Here is a 17,702-nt window from a genome sequence, read left to right as displayed (position 1 = left end):
TGCTCTTGAGATGGCAGAAATTAGTTGAGAGAAGGCCTAGTCTAATCAAGATGGGTTTGAGAAGCACCTCAGGTCCCCTGCTTATATGTGGTATTTAGAACAGAGGTTCTCTTAATTCTTTGATTTCATGACCACCCCATACCTTTACAAATTATTGAGAAGCACGCAGAGTCATAATATTTACTCTATTAAAAATTTAAAATCTACTACTTACCATATTAGAAATTCAAACAAAATTTTAATGCTAACATGAGACAAATAATTTTCAAAAAATAATAAGAGATATTTTGATTTATACTTTTCTAAACTTCTTTAATTTCTGGCATAATAGAAGACAGCCAGTTTCCCATATTCGCTTCTTCAGTCAACAATGTATCTTTTATGATGTTAAAACATTAAAGAATACCCAGACATTTATATGGAAATGACAGGAGTATATAAATTGTTTTTTTTTAATTTTTATTTAACAGACAGATCACAAGTAGGCAGAGAGAGAGGAGGGAGCAGGCTCCCCGCTGAGCAGAGAGCCTGATGCAGGGCTTGATCCCAGGACCCTGGGATCATGACCTGAGCCGAAGGCAGAGGCTTAACCCACTGAGCCACCCAGGCACCCCGACAGGAGTATATAAATTACTTTTTGAGATAATTATGAATATCTTTCTAAGGTACTATGCCAACAGTCTACAAGTGGTAGTTTCTTAACCATACACTATTACACCAAAATCCAGTGGTCTATCTTACACTTTGATTGGTGGTTTTACCCATGCATTTGTAACTAGTCATTTACAAAATACTGGTTCACTGTGGTAAGGATAAAATAGCTACTATTGCAAATTGGTACCATTGCCTTGATTTGTGCTGAGCAATTTTATTCCAGATTGCTTTTCCACCATCAAAAACACCGATCTAGGCAATCCAAGGAGTCCCATATGCCCCAGGAGCAATACAGACACAGTGAAAAGAAACCTGCCAGTTTAGAAGAGAAGGTGGGAAAAACTGGGCCTCATGACTTGAGACTGTGGGCTGTAGCACCTTGTGCCAGGCTATGTCCAAAAGATCAGGTGAATCTAGTCACATTTTAATGGATACCGGTGAAGAAATTTCAGGGGTCAGACTAGTTACGAATAACTTCAGAATAAATCAGCATAAGAACTAGACATCTCTTTTTTATACCAAGATGATATTTAAACTCACTAAAAATTTCAGTAGCTGTCAGACAAAAGGGAAGGTGAAGCTTGAAGGTAAGAATCAATACATGCCTGCGCAGAAATTCATGATGGGCTGAGATAATGATAGCTGAAAGAGACTGCTTTAAGTCTAGAAGAAATTGAGTCATTATCAATGTGCAACCTTTGATGTTTTTTTTGTTTGTTTGCTGTTTGTTTATTCATTTGTTTGCTGTTTGTGTTCTTCTCAGAATACAAATCGTGGTTGAAGAGCGGGATGAAATCAGTTCTAAAAGTAGGTACAAAGGGTGTCTTAAATATTTATAATAAATGAGTAATTTAAGGTTTATAATAAATAGAGCCAATCCTTCTTACATATATAACATAAGAAAAATAAGAAAAAAAGTATGATATATCAATGGGCTGCTTTAACTAAATTTTTGTAAAATAGGTTATGGATTGTTAAATATATAAAAATAGGCAATCTTGCCTACAGAAACTGCTCAAAAAAGACCAAATCTACAAGACAGAATTCTGGTATGAAGTATCTATGTTTTACAGATTACAAACAAAACACTTCTTCATATTTCTATAAAAAACAGTGACTATCCCCCATGGTCTTCTGACATTTGTGTTTCACTGTGATAATTTAGTAACTAGGGGGCTAAGAAACAAGTGTGTTGATTAAAAGACTTGTTCATATAACCATTTTTTCTAATGAAAACCCTTATAATAGAAAAAACTTTTATTTTCAAATAAAACTTCTCTATGTCGTTTCTCAGCTACTTACAATAAATATGTTTTACATTAAAAAACTGGTGAGAAAATTTATTCCTTACTTACTTAATCAGATTCCATTTAATGTGAGAAACTTCATTTTTTGCCAACACTAAAAACTAAGTGTCTGAAGTGAATGTTCTGTGCATGCACTAGCCTTTAAACATACACACATATCTATATCTACATCTATGTTGCTATCTATGTCTACTTAAGTTTAGGCTATAAGAAAAGTTCAAATTAAAATGCTAATAAGTACTAATTCAATTTATTTTTACTGTGGTTCACTAAAACTTTTTTTAATGTTCCTAATTTATACTCTAGATGTACAAAACAGAATGAGAAGAAGCAGATCCAGTTATTATTTTAATTGATTTTGGAATCATCTTCAGAATACACATATATATAATTACTGTCTTTGAACACGAGTGTTAAATTTAAATTAGGCTCACTGAATAAATGACCTGGAATTCAGTAAACTCTTTGTCCAAAGGGTAATATGCATAAGAAATACTTAAGATAGCCCTTCAGAAGCTTCTATGAGAAAGCTACCTTTAAAATACAAATCAAATTGATAGATGAAAAAGTATGTAATATGCTGAGTGTTATGAAACACTGATGAGTTTCTCCCATCCAAGTACTAACCAGGCCCGACCCTGCTTAGCTTCCGAGATCAGACGAGATCGGGCGCGTTCAAGGTGGTATGGCCGTAGACAACACTGATGAGTTTCTAGAGCCTTGAGGAATCTCTAGCTAGAAAGTAACACTGGCAGTACATGACGTCTAAGAAGGTCAGCAATCTGAGACTAATTACAGAAAAGATGAAGTTAGAAATAAGATATGTAAAATTTAAAATGTGAAAATCCAAATACAATACCAAGAAGTAAATCATTTCAGGGTTTGAAACAGCAGTGTACCACAAGTATTTGGGTTTAGAATCATTATTCAGGCAGCATACTAAATGATGGCATGGAGAGATTGGAAGCTAAAGGAAGGGAAATAAGTTAGAAAGTTATGGATAAAATGCACATATGAAGCAAAAAACTCACACAAAGGTAATGGGAATTAAAGAGAAAGATATTTTCAAGAGATATTTGGAAGAAAAATTAATATGACTTTGTGATTATCATATTTGCCAATTTTAAGATGCAAAAATTTACATTTTAAAATTCCTGAAATCTTACAATGGATGGTATCTTATAATCACTGAGGCACAGGAGGGTATCATGACTTAATTACATGATGGCATAATCTTCAAAAACATAATATCATGCCTCACATGCAAGTTTAAAATGAATACACATCTAAGATTTATTAAATTCTTTAGTTGATGAAGAAACCAAAGCAAGATACAAAACCAGTTCAGAGGAATAAGTGAAGAAAAAACATATATATGCAAGGCCATCTAGAATGCTGAAATAAATTTGCTATTGGATGCAAAATTGGTTTGTGTCTTATAAAGCAATAAAATGTAATGAGTAGACTCATCTTTTCAATCAGTTTTATCTGTATCAGACAAAATGCATTTTTGTTTATATGACTAAGAGTCACTTGTTTTTTATTCTTTTTTAACTATTAAACATCTACCTCAGTAGAGTTGTATAATTACCTAAATAACAGAAAGAAAAACACATTGGTACACCTTCCTATAATCAGATAATCCATAGAGTCTACTACACAATTCTCAGCACTGCACTGGAAAGGATACTCCTCTCTGTTGTCATTTCCAAGTCTGGACAGTTTTTAAATGGTTGTCCTTGACTCATCATACTCAACTATAAAAATTATCAACACCAAAACTTGTGCTGAGTAGGTGTCAGAGTCTTGAAATGAGATCTGAGACCAGAGTATTCATCTAATCCCTAGGAATCAAATGGTTGCCTGGTAGGTTGGTAGATCAGGTATGTCAGGACCATTTTTGAGCTTTAGTTCATAACTGAAAGGCTGGTTCAAGAACTCAGCAGCACCACCAATCAACTGCACATAATTGACATCAATAGACTACCTCAACAACAACAGCACATGACACATTCTTCTGAAGCTCACAAGGGACATTCCCCAAGACAGACCACATTCTGGCCCTAAAATTCACCTTAACAAGTCTTAAAAAAAATAGAAATCAGGGCACCTGGGTGGCTTAGTTGGTTATGCACCTTCCATCCCCTCAGGACACAATCCCAGGACCCTGGGATCAAACCCTGAGGTCCAGCTCCCTGCTCAGAGGAGAGCCTGCTTTTCCCCCTACTCCCTGCTCATGCTCTATCTTGCTATCTCTGACACTATCTCTGTGTATCTCTCTCAGATAAATAAATAAAATCTTTAAAAAAACAGAAATAAAAAAAAAACAGAAATCATATGATGTACACTTTCCACCACAATGTTATAAAACTAGAAATCAACAAGAAAAAGATAGCTGGAAAATCCCTAAATACTTAGAGATCAAAATGAAAACTTCTAAATGCCACATGGGTCAAAGGAGAAATCTCAAGAGATATTAATAAATACTCTGAAATAAATGAAAATATAACATATCAAAATTTATAGGATTCAGCAAAGCAGCTCATAAAGAGAAATTCATGGTATTGAATTCATATATAAGAAAAGAAGAGGAATTTAACATCACCAAAGAAGATAGAAAGATGACAAATAAACATATGAAAATATTTTCAGCATCAAATGTCATCAAGAAATTGCAAATTAGGGGCACCTGGGTGGCTCAGTGGGTTAAGTATCTGCCTTCAGCTCAGGTCATGATCTCAAGGTCCTGAGATCAAGCCCCGCATCAGGCTTTCTGCTCAGCAGGGAGCCTGATTCCCCCTCTCTCTCTGCCTGCCTCTCTGCCTACTTGTGATCTCTGTCTGTCAAATAAATAAATAAAATCTTAAAAAAAAAAAGAAATTGCAAATTAAAACAACAATGAGATTCTACTATGCATGCACCAGAATGGCCAAAATCCAAAACAATAGAACACTGAATGCTGGCAAGGATGTGGAGCGATATGAACTCTCACTCATTGCTGGTAGAAAGGCAAAATGGTATAGTCACTGTAGATAATTTGACAGTTTCTTATAAAATTAAACATACTCTTACCATACTGTCTACCAATCACATTTTTTGGTATTTACCTAAAGAGTTGAAGTGAATGAGTTGAAAATTTATGTTCACACAAAAACCTGCTCACAGATATTTATAGAAGCTTCATTCATAATTATCAAAATGTGAAGGCAACCAAGGTGTCCTCCAGGAGGTGAATGGATAGATAAACTGAAACATCCTGACAATAGAATATTATTCAGTACTAAAAAGAAATGGAGCTATCAAGGTATGAGAACACATAAAGGAAACTAAAAAGCATGTTATTAACTGAAAGAAGCCAATTTGAAAAGGTGGCATGAGTATGATTCCAACCATATGACATTTTGCAAAAGGCAATAATGGAGACAGTAAAAAGATCAGGGAGTGCCACAAGTTAGTAGCTAGAGAGGAATAACAGGTAGAGAACAGAGGATTTTTAGGGCAGTGAAAATACTCTGTTTGATACTATAATGATGGAAATATGTAGCTACATTTGTCAATATCCATAGAAAGTGCAACACCAATATTGAACCCTAATCTTTTTTTTTTAAAGATTTATTTATTGGACAGAGAGAGATCACAAGTAGGGAGAGAGGCAGGCAGAGAGAGAGAGAGGGTGAAGCAGTCTCCCTGCTGAGCAGAGAGCCTGACGCGGGGCTTGATCTCAGGAGCTGAGCTGAAGGCAGAGGCTCAACCCGCTAAGCCACCCAGGTACTCCTTGAACCCTAATCTTAACTAGGAACTTTGGAGAATAATGATGTGTGTATGTAGTTCACAGATGGTAATAAATGTACCACTGTGGTGCAGAATATCAATAGTGAGAGAGCTTGTGTATGTGTGGGGTCTGAGAACCCTCTGAACTCTCCACTTCCATTTGGTGTGAACACAAAACTTCTCTAAAAAAGTAAAGTTTATTATTTTTAAAAAGCTGGCTTAAAGGCTCAGTATCAATGACCCAACTGAGTGTTAAAACACAGACACTAACAATTCTCAATTCCAAAGCAAATACAAAAAAGAAATACTTTGAAGGTTAAAAAGTTTTAGAAGTATCTTAAACAAATTATTTTCTTCATATTTTGTTTTTAATGTAAGTGCAAAAACAACTGATAGAATCTATGTCTACTTCAGTATGAAAAATTAATTATAAAAAATACTCTAAGAAAGCATTGTATTACTACTGATTGTGGGGAGGGGGTTGTGCAATATAAAATTTTTTAAAAATCCCTTAGTCACTAGATCTTAGAATTAGATGCAATATCATAGTGTAAGAAATAGTGGTTGCTGTGTATGAGAAAAATACTAAGTCCTACATCATAGGGCATAACTGTATCAAGTGCTCAGAGAGTACAATAAGAGATAAGTAATTCAAGTAGAACTTGGTGTAGAACTAGAGATGGTAAGTTCAGACCAAAATTCCAAGAAAACATTGGAAAATAATACACAGTCTTCTAAAGTAATTGAGGATCTGTGAACTAATTTTATTTTTTCTAAAAATTCAATAATATTTAACCATAATAAAATATATTTATTTTTCTTAATGGTCTTAAATTAGTTAATTCTGAAAAATATTATTGAGGGATCTTAGCTAAATAACAAATAACATATGCAAGATCAGATTTACTAATTTTAAATAAAAAGTTTAGCTAGAATTATCTTCCCATAAGTGTGGTATTTATTCATACTCATTAGCACTAGACACTGATATTAAGCAGAATTCTCATGAGATTTTTAATTCTATAGAATTTACTATAAAATGGATAGAATGTCTTTTTTTTCCATTTTATTTATTTTTTCAGCGTAACAGTATTCATTCTTTTTGCACAACACCCAGTGCTCCATGCAAAACGTGCCCTCCCCATTACCCACCACCTGTTCCCCCAACCTCCCACCCCTGACCCTTCAAAACCCTCAGGTTGCCCCAACCTCCCACCCCTGACCCTTCAAAACCCTCAGGTTGTTTTTCAGAGTCCATAGTCTCTTATGGTTCGCCTCCCCTCCCCAATGTCTTTTTGAAATAAAAGCTGAAAAGACAGTTTTTTTTTTTTTTTCCATTCAGGTGTTAGTGGAATTTTTTTTTTAATTCCACGCCAATTATAAAACATTATAGAAAAAAAAAACACTTAAAAAGGACTAAAGGACTACTCTTCATGAGTTCCTCACATAATTAGGCATATAACATATGGGATAATGTTGTAGAAATCTAAAACCTCCTTTTTCAAAAATTTCTACTGTTTTTTTTTTTTTTTTTCATAAAAAGATAGCCCAGTGGCTCCCCTTGACTTTTTTCTATCAATAACTCCTATTTTTCCCTTATGAATTTATATGTTAAAATGTTTCATCTACCAGATGAAAATTGATTACATGTTAATGTCATTACATTTTTTGTTAATACATGCTGGCTGGTTCCTCACCAGTCAGAGCTTATCAACACACTTTTAAGTGGAATTGTATTACAACAGCAGCAACAACTGCATAAACAAAAGAAAATACTATCTTTATCAGTACATCCCATTGTGAGTATATATGCTTTTCTCGTTCATGGAAAAATAGAAATGTCTTCAGTAGCTAAAATACCCCTAAGCCTAGATGACCCCAGTTTTGAAATTAATGCTTACAAAAGCCATATTTGAAGTCAAGACAAGAGTTCTAATAAACCGTCTTTTTCTTGAGACTTTGTAGGACATAGAAGGCTTTAGTAGCTGGCAGTGTTTTAAGTGAATTAAATGTTATCAATGCTTTTAATCTTCACAAAAAGCCCCTGAGATGAACCATTATTATTCCCATTTTCACAGATGAGGAAACAGGGACATCCAAAGATGAACTCATCCAAGTCTCAAAATTAAAAAGAAAAAGAGTCAAAATTATTTGTATTCAAAAAGAATTCCAGAAAATAGGCTTTACAATATGCACTACTACCCACTGTGCAGAAGCCCTCTCATAAAAAGATGTGCAAAACCGAGGTAAGATATAGCTAAATATAAATTTAATTAGTGGTTGTCTCATAGTCACAATTTCAAATATGTAGTAAGTATTCTGAAATAGGTCAGAAACTTGCATCTACATAAACATGGAAAAGCATCAAAGAAAGAATAAGTAAAACATTTTCTACATGATAATTTAAAAAGTAATTCATATTTTAAAAAAAGAAACAATATGAATGATACCTAATTGTATTCATTACATATTCAAGTTGACTGAACTTCCATTTTCTCTTTGTGTATCTCCCAGTGAGGAGGAGGATGCATAAATTCTTGAAGAACTTCATTGCCCCCCTTCAGTGTCTCCCTCCCCAAATTTTTCTCCAAACTACACCCCATAATTATTGGTAATAACTCAACCATTTCCCTCTTCCACCTACAAGCACTGTCAGGAATTACAAACTCACCTTGAGGAGATTTCAAGATCAGTCAAAAGAAATATTTATTAATCTGATCAGGTGAGGACCCCCTTTCAGAAAGCTTCAAGTATGATGTTATTGGAAAGCTGTACCCTGTATACCCTACTTCTGAGTTACCACTACATGGCAGCCACAGTAGAAAGAGCTATTAAGGCGCCGGGAAAAAGATGAATAGGATACACCCCTTATCTCAAGTATTCATGAGCAGTAACAAAAAGTATAAAAAAAAGTCAAAGCATTTTTTTTAACTTCAACTTGTCCTTAGGTCAAATCTGAGTCCAATGGCTCAGCCACAACAGCAACAAATAGCCAATAAAGCTACCAATAAAGCAACCAATAAAGGTTGGCTGCATTACTTCTATCCAATGAATCATAACTTAATCATAACTTAAAGCAGCTATTTAAAAATATTTTATTTTTTAATTAATTTATTTGAGAGAAAGAGCACATGCATTAGGTGTAAGGGGGAGGGCAGAGAGTGAGGGAGATGAGCAGACTCAGAGCTGAGCACAGAGCCTGATACAGGGCTCAATCCCAGGACCCTGAGATCATGACCTGAGCTGAAACCAAGAGTTCAATGCTTAATGGACTGTGTCACCAGGGTGCCCCTAAAAGTATTTGAGGAGGTAGTCCAATTTAGAAAGTCTCATGGCTTACTTCCATTCCCTGCTTCCTTCCTTTCTTCCTTCCTTCCTTCCTTCCAGGTCTTCTTTCTGTCTACTCTCTCTGTCCCTTTCTCCATCTTTCTCTTCCTTCATTCCCTCTACCTGAGATTAGATTTACCACTGGGAATGTCTGAATAGCTCCTGTTCTTGTAACAAAATAAAATAATAATTCTATATATTACAAATGTCATGTCTCCAATGTTCAAGTAACAGAATATTTTTTCTCACTTTGTAACATAAGTACAGACAAGAAAAAGTGAGAAACACTGGTTGTTTTTCAAAGTGAAAGAGAAATGTCAATTAAATATGAAAATCTAGAAATAGTTTCCTTTTTATTTCTTGAACACCTGATCAAAATCATCAAGGGAAGTGATTCAGTGCCTTTTAAAGGAATACCAAAACTCCTACTATCCTGTTAAAAACATGTATTAACTAATTATTATAAAATATATTTGAGTCCTTGAATTTACTATGTAATATTTCACATATTGAAACTGTTTTAGAAATAAAATCTTACGGGTTTTTGGTTAAGTTAATAGTATGCAGATTGCAAGTTACCAGACTTACAATAGCTATATGAAAAAGAATAATAAACATCTCAGTAGGAACTACATGCATAACCCTATTTTTCCATAATTACTTGCTGAACTCACCATATTATAAGGCAAGTATCATGCTTATCTTTCAGAAATGCAGAAAAGCAGTTTGCTATTCTCTCCTACATTCTCTGGGTTTTTATAGGGTGGTTCAATTTGACTCCACTGTGAAATATCTTAAAAGGTACCATGGTATTCTGATGCTATCAGTAATTTATTATCCTCTTTCATCTTGTAAAATTGCCCTTCGCATGTAATAATTTGTTATTCTTTTATTAGACCTTCTTCTGCATACTGTGTTTATCATAAAGATGTCACCATTGTGATGCCTAGCAACCATTACAATGTTCTGGAGGTGTTTGCATATATTTTCCTGGGGGAGAGATCTGCGTGGTCCCTGCATGGGAGAGCTGTCAGTGGATTCTGATGTATGAGGATAAAAGGAGCTCCTGCTGCAGACTCCAATAAGCTCAAGTCATGGCCTGAAAGCAGTGACTTGGGCATCACTATACCGTGTTAGAAAATGTGTCAATTATCACATGGACCGCCTAAGGGTATTGCCTGGGTCTAGGTCATAAAACCATCAAGACTGAAGGGGGAAAAAATTGATGAAGAAGTAAGTTGAGTTAATTGATAACAAGGAAGCCTGTATATGGAATGTTCATTGTAACTTGAGACCCCCCAATTTTTTCTGAGAAGCTCTCCTGTGGATGATCCCATGAGTAAAACTGAAGCTGTCTATCTTCTCCAACATAAAGTATGTATAACTGGCATTTTAGACATTTCCTAAAAGCCAGTAGGTAGTTGTCAAACTGGTCAGGAAGCCATAAAAATAAAAATAAAATCATGCTAATAATGTTATAGTTGTTTTGCTATTATTGTGATTCTTAATATATGATGCCACTGTCTATATGTGAATACAGTGGGGACCACTTAAATATGTAGCCTAGGGCTTAAGTCATGAAAGCTTTATGCACCATTTATGTTGGTTTCCGTGCAGTTTACTCAGGGAGAGGGGAAAATACATATTTTTCATGCATTTACAGTAGTTTCAAAGCTGCTTGAATTACCCCCTTTATAAACATCCTTGTATTCACCTGAATTACTGATAATATTTAAGGCATTTATATCAGATGAGTTCCTTTAAGAAATCACTCTTTACTAAGGATGGGAATAATTATTAAAGAAAAAGAAACCAGCTCTCTACATAAGGTGCCCAAACCACCAGTTGATAAGGCAGTTTTGCTAAAAACTGGAATTTTATTAAACAGCATAATATAAATAATATCAAGAAGGCACTTTGCTCCAAATGTTTAGGCATCCACACATAGATCCTGAGGTACCTGAGATTACTGCCTCAGACTTTTCAAAAGCACATCACTCTCAAAATACATTGTGAGGACAGGGGCACAGAGTCCGGAAAATTATCTGTCCTTTTATTGGTATTAAACAAAAAGATTCTTCTGTACTAAATTTTCAGTTTTATGAGGAACATATAAAAAGACATGACCTCTCTCACTTAAAATATAATTGGAGAAACGTTTTTCACAACAGTAATGTTAATAGTGATGATAATTACAAGCAATATTGCCCAGTATAGATTTATCTTCTGGCACCAGATTTTTCTTTGAAGGTAAAGGCAAATTTTGCAGTCAAATGCTCTACCACTGAGCTATATCCCCTAAAGACAAATTTTGAATAAGAAGAAGCCATATCAGAAAAAAAACAAAAACAATGAAAATGAGCTTCATTAAAATATTTAACTAAAACCTGTCATCTCTTCAACTGAAAGCAAGTTCTTACTATAGGCCAGTATTCCAGGAAAGCAGACAGACACTTTATTAAGTCTTGTCTCTCATTTATTCTATTTTTGCACAAATTGGCACAATTCTTCTATACGTGTAAGGACAGCAATGCAATCTTCCAAAGAGATATAAAAGTTGTTGTGTGTTTTTTTTAAAACACTATTTGGCAAGTAGGAAGATGACAGATTCTGGAATCTGTAGGCTTACCTTTGCTACATGCTATCTAGATAGTTGCTAAAATTATAGAAGCCTTAGGTTACATATCTAAAGAAAAAATGCCTAATATGGCAATACCTGTTCATCCTGCTGCATAGAACTATGAGAATAAAATAGAATAATTGCTGTTAAAATGTTTCAGACGTAAAGTGTCACAAAATATTAGTCTTAATTATCCAGAGGTTAGGCTTACATTGTTTTAGTCCATTGGTATTATCTATTACTATTGTTTTCAAAATATGCTCAATTATTAATTGCTTAGGAATTTTTACAATAGGCCGAAACTTTCTTTTGATAGTTTAATAAAACAAAAGAAGGGCTACTCTGGACATATATTAGGTTATCAATTTGCAGTTAATTCTTCCTTTCTTTGTAATAATTATAGAAATTATAAGACTGTTCCCCAAATGTATAAAAATTCCAAATTTTAGCCTGGAACTATAGGACATGAGTTTGGAGACAATTCAGGTTAGGGAGTTCACATAAAGGCAGTAAAGGCAGAGTGGGGTGAGGAGAGTAGTGATTCGAGCAGAAACTGTTTCAAAGATAGTATTATACTCCATTCTATTAGAAAATAATAGGCGGAATGATCCCTGGGCACTAAAATTTAATTGGACCTGCTGTAATAACGTGGGGTGTGGAAAATACACTTGAAAACTGACCTGAGTGTTTGCCGTGGTTTTCAATGAAGAGTTTCCTTTATCTTATTGCAGCAAATTTATCTTCTAGGGATATCAAAGGAAAGAAATGGGTAACTCTTCAAACAAGATAAATGGAAACTTTGTAATGAAAACTCCTGTATCTCAGGTTTATAACAATACCCACTCATTTGTACCTGTGACATAATAGCTCATGAAGAAGGACTGCCTGAAGAAGAACCATGTTCTCTTAGATAATAAATAAAGAATGTGCTGATATCCAGACTGCAAGCAACTCTCTTAGCCAGAGCAGAATTGCTTCCGAACTAGCTCTATACTAATTGACAGAATGCAAATAATCCACTTAGTAGGGAATACAACCCAGTTAATTCATTAGAATTACATTCAGCTCAAGTGATGGATAGCCAAAATAGAAGTTGATCAAATAAAGCCACCGTTCCACCCTTTCACATACACAAAATCTGAGCATGAGCCGCCATTAAAAGGAATCTGGATATGACATCATCAACATGTAGCTTTTATCTCATTGTCCAACATGACTTTACAAGCTTCAACATTCCAAATTCACATTCCAGCTGGAAGTATGAATGACAGGAAAATGTGCACTATTTAGGATAAAAATCTTAACCATTGATAGATCACAAATACAAGAAAAAGAGTTTTGTTTTCCCCACATCCATCATTCCAGGTTAATTTAGCTGGCTGCTCTTTTCCAAAGGACACAGATTCCTTCTACCTTTTTTTCCTCATCATTCCTAGTCTTAGTTTACACATCTAAATTTGAAACAAAGACATGTCCATCATGAAGCCCAGGTAAAAGGGAAAAAGTAGGACATGTGAGGAATTTTTCAAGTCTGAGAACTAGAAATGACACATATTAATCATTTGACTCATCTTTTATTGGCAAGAATATCATAACATGGGTACATTTGGAAGTGATTAAGGCTAGGTAAGGCATTATCGGCCTGGGCATCTACCTCCCGGCTACAAATGTATTATTATGAAAAAATAAGAAACAAATTTTAGTTTTTACTTAGATGTCCACGCCACAAATGGTTTATATATCCCTTTTCAAGTCACATATGATGGACACACACAACACTTTCATTTACTGAAAGATAGTCATAGGGCCCTGGCTACTTACAAGGGAGATGGGGATTTACAGCCTTTCTTCTATGCAGCTATGAGCCCAGTGAAACAAAACAACACCTTCTAGTGACAATAAGGAATAGGCAAATTGAATCTTTTACATTAGGCAACCGAAGTAAATATACTAAGCAAAGGATATTATCATTTTAATTTAGAGCATAATATTTAAGGACAAGCATTCTTAATAGTGACAGTTGACAGATTGAATGGATGTGCTGTGTATTGGCATGGGAAACTGACAAAGGGAAAAGACCTGGGGATTGAATGTAGATAGAAAACTAAGAACTCAAATGCTTAACATCTGAGAAATCCAGTGTTTGGAGGTGAAGGAAAATGAAAAGGAAGATCTAGAAAAGGAAACTGAAAAGAAGTAACCAGTGAGGAAAGAGGAGATCCCAGTGAACAGCAAGAAAGACTTCATGTTTCCTACTTGACATTCAATGAGCCCAAAACACCAAGATTAAATTGATTAATGGGGGAGCACCTGGGTGACTCAGTCAGTTAAGTGTCTGCCTTCGGCTAGGGTCATGATCCAAGGGACCTGGAATTGAGCCCTGCCCTGGGCTTTCTGCTCATTGGGAAGGTTGCTACCCGCCCTGCCTCTGTCTACTGCTCTACCTGATTCTGCTCTCTCTCTGTCAAGTAAATAAAATCTTTTTTTTTTTAATTTAATTTATTAACTAGTTAATTAATGGAGTAAAATCGCATTTTCTTATTGTAGCACTCAAGTTAAAGGAATTGAGATTACACAGACATAACTGGCTCTAACTGAACCCATATTGACAAAATGTGACTCCTACCCCTAATTTCACATTGTCTCAGAAACATTTGTTTGAAAATGTACCTTAAATTTTTGTCAGAGGTCTATATCAAGGCTACATGTCTATAGTCTCCAAAAGTCATCATAACATATGTTCATATTTAGTGTTCATAAGGTATTCAACATTATTAGAAGTTCATCCTAATAATGGAGAAGTTAGAAGCAAGAAATTATAAGCAAATTATATATTTGTTTTGGTCTTCCTACATTGTAATACCTTACAATCATTCTGGCATTCAGAAGTCCTTGAATATTTAGTTCAAGGAAAAAAAGAAAGCCATTATTTTTCAAAATGAAAACTAGCTTTGATTTTGATTGGAAGTGAAGTGTGCATGTTAAGTTATATTCTATCAAACTGGTTTTCTTAGTATTGGGCACTGTGTTTTAGAGGTGACAACCTCTAAAAAACAATTTTCCATTTTCTTGACAAAACATTTGTGTCTGATCATGATAGCTCAAAGGGTCTGAGTCCAAAATGGAATGGATTAGAATCAACTAGTAACTTAGGAATGATCAGAAAATGTTATTTTCCTCCAGAAGGGCAAGAATTCAATTTAATTTTCTAGGAAAGGTAATTTAGAAGTAATACCACAGTCTCTATGTTCATGTATATGGAAGTAAACCAAACACACGTGTGTGCATACAGACATACACACACACACTTAACATGTTTCTAAAAGGTGAACTAATACAGAAACAGTGCAATCAGACTGGCAACATTAAGCATCCAATAGAACATAAGGAAGAATATTTAAGTCAAATATAATGTTTTAGACCAAGAACTCTGTTTCTCTGATCAACAACGAATAGTTCAGAGACTGCCAGTTGCTCAACCTCATGACCTAAGGTGATAGAAGACTCATAGCAAATGAAAACCAGCTGGATATATGTGTAGAGTACACGCTAACTGACTCTGAATCATGGAATGGATGTACAAACACAAATATGTGTGTGTACGCTGTGCGTCTGCTTCCTCTCAACTGCCCTCATTAGGTGGACTAAAGGCTCAGGCACAAGTTTAATGTAATTGCTAGTAAATATGGTAACTATTTTCTTCTACTAAAGTTACAAAAATTCTTTGAATTTTATATCAGGGACTAAATTTGTAATGGAAAATGATGTTCGATGGTGTTTAAATGGAGAGTATGTCACTTTATAAAGCATAGGACTCTTTTAAGTTTTTTTTTTTTAACTTCTTGACATGTGTCACAATTTGGAATTCTGCTCTCATGGGATAAATGCCAGATTACATGGTGTAGTATTTTTATCCTCTGTACTTTCGCTGTAGAAGCATACAACATCAAAGGAGAAGCAGATCACTCACATCAGCAGAAAATGGAATAGGACTATAATATGTTGGCTTTGATCTTGCCTTCTCGTAATTATCTTGGCTGCATGCATGCATTGAGAGTAAGATTTGAATTAATAAGGCCAAGAAATCCTAGAAAATGTAAGAGGTATCCCTGAATGTAAACTTCACCTATCTTCAACATGATAGATTGCAGTGGAGTCTACCAAGTTGTGAGTTGTTAATTTAAAGCATTAATCCTGAAATGTTATTCTCTCTGAAACTCATCACTGCTCTATGTAAGACAGCAATGTTGGTGATTAAGACATTATCATTTTTTAGTTCCATTCACCTCTAGTAAAGAGTATTTACCTAACATTCATCTGGTTTCATGTAGGTTTTCCCATAAGAGGACCTAAGGTAAAAAATCATTAATTTTTTTAAAGTCATCCTCATAGCTCAGTCCACTCATTAAAAACCTCTTGAATATTGCCTTAGGAAAGATATTGTTTTTGATATGGAAAGTAAATCAAGTCATCAACATCTGCAAAGGATTTATACACAGAGCATGGGGATCTTATATTCTGAGCCAGTCTTTTCATTTTCCTGTTTGCTTATTTACCAGCAACGATTACTAGACTGGCTGAGAGGATGCTATTTTTCCCCTACATGAGTAAAAATTACCCTGTCTCTTGGAGGTTAACAGGTGGCTATGTTTCAGGAATATCAAAGGCCAACACGCTCTGGAGATTAGGGAGTTTTCGTCAGCGAAATATTTCTGCAATGCATGAGGATTCAATTTGCTTTGTAACTGATTAGCTACCATGTTATGAGAGCTGTGGCACTCGGTCGACACCAAATAGTAGGTGTTTCGCTTGTACAAAAGGGTCTCACAAGACATTGTGCACACTCTAACCAGAGACTGCTTCACCTACGGTAGTATCAAGACTGTACTCATAAACTTGGCAACTGATCTGTACCTGAGCTAAATTAGAACTAACGGATTCCATTTTTATCTACTAAATGCAAGGTAAATGCATGCGAATAGAGACATCAGACTGAATAATAGGGAAGAAAACCTCTGTTTCCTTCAGAACATTATACAAAAAGAAAGAAAAAAAGATGTTTCAAATCTTACAAAGCAGGGTTAGAAGCCATTCTTATAGCAAACTGACAAAAGAACGAACTCCTTTGGAGAAACGTTTCCTCTCGGGATTTAAAGTCATTCCCGATTCTCTCTAACGATCCAAAGTCATGTTGTCATAAATTAGGGTTGAGAAAGAATTTCCTTCCAAGAAAACAGCAGCCACAGCTTTCACATTTTGAAGTGTTGCAAATTCTAGTTTGCAGTATAAACAATAATAAAAGTATTCACGTTACTAAAAGTGATGTTCAGTTTTATCTAGTGACTTTTCAAGGGAGCTAAACATACAGGATAATCTTTAACCGATGCTTATATATGCTCAGCCAGGAAAGTTGCAAATAATGAACATTCCAGAGTTGTGATAGGGGATGAAATATATTCTCGTCTCCTCTTACAGACTTCCCATATCCCTGATGCGTGCTGGGATGTGGGGTGTTTGCCTCTGTTTGGTTGTCTGTAGAGTGGGCCAGGAGCCAAACAAGAACTCAATTCCAATGAAAGGGAGAGTTTTGTTTGTACCCCACCTCTAAAGTGCTGACAAGCAAGAAACGAATCATTCTCATAAGTATGTGCTAGCTTCCCATGGAGGTTTTGTTTTTCACTATGGGTAAAATGAGAAATGTTGGAAGTTTACAGACCAACAATTAGCTAACCAAAAGTAAGCATCTAGTCTTCAGTCACAGACAGGCATCTTAAAGGAGAGGGAGGTCTTGTGTCTCCTGGAGTTGAAGCGCTGGAAGAATTCATTAACTTAGGGGAGAGAAAGGCATGTGAGGGGGTGTACCACCATGATCAGAAATATTCTTTTAAAAAAGGAAAGAATGCATGTATCATTAAGTAGACTATCTATGTAGAAAGAAGGAGTAAGCCTCAGCAATCGGAGTTGGCCTTTTATTGCAAAATTCGTATGGTCTCAGTAGCTTGCAGCCCTGCCAACCACAATTC

Source organism: Meles meles, chromosome 1 (assembly GCF_922984935.1).
Source record: "Meles meles chromosome 1, mMelMel3.1 paternal haplotype, whole genome shotgun sequence".
NCBI lineage: Eukaryota > Metazoa > Chordata > Mammalia > Carnivora > Mustelidae > Meles > Meles meles.
The sequence above is the reverse complement of the archived record's forward strand: the minus strand, read 5'-3'. Positions refer to the sequence as shown.